The sequence below is a fragment of the Amia ocellicauda genome, unplaced genomic scaffold (assembly GCF_036373705.1).
Source record: "Amia ocellicauda isolate fAmiCal2 unplaced genomic scaffold, fAmiCal2.hap1 HAP1_SCAFFOLD_94, whole genome shotgun sequence".
Lineage (NCBI taxonomy): Eukaryota > Metazoa > Chordata > Actinopteri > Amiiformes > Amiidae > Amia > Amia ocellicauda.
This window is the reverse complement of record NW_027103019.1, coordinates 102674-107500: the sequence shown is the minus strand read 5'-3', so window position 1 is coordinate 107500 and position 4827 is coordinate 102674.

The window sequence follows — 4827 nt, the reverse complement described above, 5'->3', positions numbered from 1 at the left end:
ACAGGGAGGTGAGGTCAGAGCCCGTGAAACCCCGAAAGACAGACCCTTAAAGGCCCGCAAGCCCTTGGGGTGAACGTCTGGGGCGGGCAGCATACACACTCTCCACGGCGGGCCGCGAAGACTTAGCGGGCGCAGCCGCCGGAGCGGGCCGCCGACGAGGCCTGAAACGCGGGGTGCGGCCGGGACCGTTCCCCCCTTGCATTTCGCTGGATGATCAGACAGTCGCAAAGAACCGTCTGAAAATCCCGGGCCAAGTCCAGAAAGTGTCCGTAAAAGAGCTAGCGGGGCCCAGCCACTTTCCTCCAGCAAGTGCCCTTAGCTCAGTTTTGACCTCTCTCATTGCACTAAGTGTCTTCAAAAACCCAGTTCCTGTATTTCCCCCGGCACCGTAGAGAAATGCTGACAGCCTGGAACACTGTGGCGGCTGCACACGGCACTCCCTTGCCCGCCGCGAGCAGCCTAGCCCCGCCTAAGACCCGCGAGAACCGCCCATCGGCACACGGCCCGCTGTGCGCCCGAGCCGTTTGGTGTAAAAACTGTCCAAAAGTGGTTTCGACCACTTAGGAACATCGTAGAGACTCGAAATAAAAAGCATTTTGTTGGAAAAGCGATTCTGAGGAAGGCTGTGTCAAAATTAATTTCGGGAAATGTCGTTTACCCCCCCCCAAATGGCTCCGAAGTACCCCCCCCCCACCCCCCCCCTAAAAAACCGTGTTCCGGGGTTTTTTCGAGAAAACAAACACACGGGGTATATAGAGGGGACTGAGACGAATCGAATGACGTGCTTTGCAAAGAAATCGGGGGCTCACAGCCCCCCCAGGAGAGGTTCAAAAGTCGGAGGACTGGTCACCTAACTCCCATTGAAGTCAATGGGGGAAAAATGAAAACTGTCAAAAAGGCTTAAAATTGTTCAAAAACCCACTGGGGCAGTAGATAATCATCCTATTTGAATTTTAAAAGTCTTAGTTTGGCGAAAAAATACCTTTTAATAATTGTTTTAGGGGTCAGAAAAATCAGCTCCGGCTGCCTGGTCACCTAGGGGAGATAGAAAATTTTTCTAAGTTTTTCACTCGGCCGCCTGGTCCCCTAACTCGAAAATTTTAAAGTGCTCCCATCGGTCCCGGGATAGGGTGGCTGATAGCTGGGAGCCCCCTGAGCACTGCCCCGGTGTTAGTTTTCGGAGAAATGCCTCCGTTGATTTGTTATGATTTTTTTTCCGCCGGCCGCCTGGTCGCCCTAATGCAAAGTCAATGGGAGTGAGGAGATAGAAAATTTTTCAAAGTTTTTCACTCGGCCGCCTGGTCCCCTAACTCGAAAATTTTAAAGTGCTCCCATCGGTCCCGGGATAGGGTGGCTGATAGCTGGGAGCCCCCTGAGCACTGCCCCGGTGTTAGTTTTCGGAGAAATGCCCCCGTTGATTTGTTATGATTTTTTTTCCGCCGGCCGCCTGGTCGCCCTAATGCAAAGTCAATGGGAGTGAGGAGATAGAAAATTTTTCAAAGTTTTTCACCCGGCCACAAACGACTCCAAAACACACTGGGGCTGTGGCTGGGACTCTCACCAGGACTGCCCCCTACTTTATTTATGGATTAAAAAGCATTCTATATTAATTTTTCGATTTTTGGGACCCGGGACGCCTGGTCACCTAACTCCCCTTCTATCCCTATGGGGGGGGACGGGGACATCGAAAACGCTCCCATCGCTGCCGAGGCACGCTGCGGGGACTCTCCCTACCATCGCCCCATGCTTCCTTTGAAGAATATATGACGTTTTTCAATTTTCACCGACATTTGAAAATCAAAACTTCAGAACATTTCATAGTTATTCTCAATGGGTTGTCTAGGGGCACACATCTCTAAACTGGGGGAAATGCTCAAAATGATTAAAAAGAAAAACAATGCCCCCAGACCCGGGGGGCTGATAGCTGGGAGCCCCCTGAGCACTGCCCCGGTGTTAGTTTCTGGAGAAATGCCCCCGTTGATTTGTTATGATTTTTTTTCCGCCGGCCGCCTGGTCGCCCTAATGCAAAGTCAATGGGAGTGAGGAGATAGAATATTTTTCAAAGTTTTTCACTCGGCCGTCTGGTCCCCTGACTCGAAAATTTTAAAGTGCTCCCATCGGTCCCAGGGTAGGGTGGCTGATAGCTGGGAGCCCCCTGAGCACAGCCCCGGTGTTAGTTTCTGGAGAAATGCCCCCGTTGATTTGTTATGATTTTTTTTCCGCCGGCCGCCTGGTCGCCCTAATGCAAAGTCAATGGGAGTGAGGAGATAGAATATTTTTCAAAGTTTTTCACTCGGCCGTCTGGTCCCCTGACTCGAAAATTTTAAAGTGCTCCCATCGGTCCCGGGATAGGGTGGCTGATAGCTGGGAGCCTCCTGAGCACTGCCCCGGTGTTAGTTTCTGGAGAAATGCCCCCGTTGATTTGTTATGATCCGTAGTTGCCGGCCGGCCGCCCGGCATTGCTCTATCGGATGGAGCGTGGGCTGGCTATGGGAGATTTAGCGATTTTCGGAACCGGCCCCGATGGCCCCCCAAACCGGGTGGCCACGAGGTGGGACCCCCCTGAGCACTGCCCCGGTGTTAGTTTTCCGAGAAATGCCCCCGTTGATTTGTTATGATCCGTAGTTGCCGGCCGGCCGCCCGGCATTGCTCTATCGGATGGAGCGTGGGCTGGCTATGGGAGATTTAGCGATTTTCGGAACCGGCCCCGATCGCCCCCCAAACCGGGTGGCCACGAGGTGGGACCCCCCTGAGCACTGCCCCGGTGTTAGTTTTCGGAGAAATGCCCCCGTTGATTTGTTATGATCCGTAGTTGCCGGCCGGCCGCCCGGCATTGCTCTATCGGATGGAGCGTGGGCTGGCTATGGGAGATTTAGCGATTTTCGGAACCGGCCCCGATCGCCCCCCAAACCGGGTGGCCACGAGGTGGGACCCCCCTGAGCACTGCCCCGGTGTTAGTTTTCGGAGAAATGCCCCCGTTGATTTGTTACGATTATTTTTCGCCCAGGCGATGTGCCTTTTCATTTTGTTTTGCACTTTCCTTCATTCCTTGGTGCATGCTGCCATCTAACGGACACATTTCGGTACTGCAGTTTGAAAGTAATTTCCCCGTCTAGGGATCTCTCTCTCGTCTAGGGACACTGCTGTACACACACACACACACACACACACACACACACACACACACACACACACACACACACACACACACAGTGAGAGAGAGGGAGAGATAGAGAGAGAGAGAGGTGGAGAGGGAGAGAGAGGTGGAGATAGAGAGATGGAGATAGAGATGGAGATAGAGAGAGATGGAGATAGAGAGAGAGATGGAGATGGAGAGAGAGATGGTGATAGAGAGATAGAGATAGAGAGAGAGATGGTGATAGAGAGAGAGATGGTGATAGAGAGATGGAGATAGAGAGAGAGATGGTGATAGAGAGAGAGTCGTCACACTCTGGAACAAACTCCCCAGAAGCTGAAAGTTGGGGAACATTATGATGATCTTTATTTCTTGGCAGATAATAAATGATGATCTTACAGAGGGCGACTTACAACACCAGTGCAAACATACAGCGAAGGACAAGGCATCAATCGCGACAGAATCCCTTGAGTTAAAGCAGCAGATTCAGAATAACACACGTCAAAACAGACTGGAGACTAAAACGAGCACGAAAGGTGTCGAATATGTGGCCTCCTCTCGCTTGTAAACTCTCTCGTGTTCCTGTCGATGGGGTCGGCGGCTCGGGGCAGCGGCCTAGCAGCAGCAGGCAGGCCACCCGGCTGCCTGGGGCTGACCTCCGGGGCAGGCAGGCAGGCAGACCTCCAGGGCAGGCAGGCAGGCAGGCAGGCAGACCTCCAGGGCTAACAGGCTGACCTCCAGGGCTGGCAGGCTGACCTCCAGGGCTGGAAGGCAGGATGGCAGACCTCCAGGGCAGGCAGGCAGGCAGGCAGGCAGGCAGGCAGACCTCCAGGGCTGGCAGGGAGACCTCCAGGGCTGGCAGGCAGGCAGGCAGGGCTGTGTGGCTGGGGAGGGCAGGCTGGCAGGCAGGTAGGCCGTGCTGCTGCCAGGGCTGGAAGGCTGACCTCCAGGGCAGGCAGGCAGGCAGACCTCCAGGGCAGGCAGGCAGGTAGGCCGTGCTGCTGCCAGGGCTGGCAGGCTGACCTCCAGGGCAGGCAGGCAGGCAGGCAGACCTCCAGGGCTGGCAGGCTGACCTCCAGGGCAGGCAGGCAGGCAGGCAGGCAGACCTCCAGGGCTAACAGGCTGACCTCCAGGGCTGGCAGGCTGACCTCCAGGGCTGGAAGGCAGGATGGCAGACCTCCAGGGCAGGCAGGCAGGCAGGCAGGCAGGCAGGCAGACCTCCAGGGCTGGCAGGGAGACCTCCAGGGCTGGCAGGCAGGCAGGCAGGGCTGTGTGGCTGGGGAGGGCAGGCTGGCAGGCAGGTAGGCCGTGCTGCTGCCAGGGCTGGAAGGCTGACCTCCAGGGCAGGCAGGCAGGCAGACCTCGAGGGCAGGCAGGCAGGTAGGCCGTGCTGCTACCAGGGCAGGCAGGCAGACCTCCAGGGCTAACAGGCTGACCTCCAGGGCAGGCAGTGCTGCTACCAGGGCTGGATAGCAGACCTCCAGGGCTGGATAGCAGACCTCCAGGGCTAACAGGCAGACCTCCAGGGCTGGCAGGCAGGCAGGCAGACCTCCAGGGCAGGCAGTGCTGCTACCAGGGCTGGATAGCAGACCTCCAGGGCAGGCAGTGCTGCTACCAGGGCAGGCAGTGCTGCTGCCAGGGCTGGATGGCAGGCAGGCAGACCTCCAGGGCTAACAGGCTGACCTCCAGGG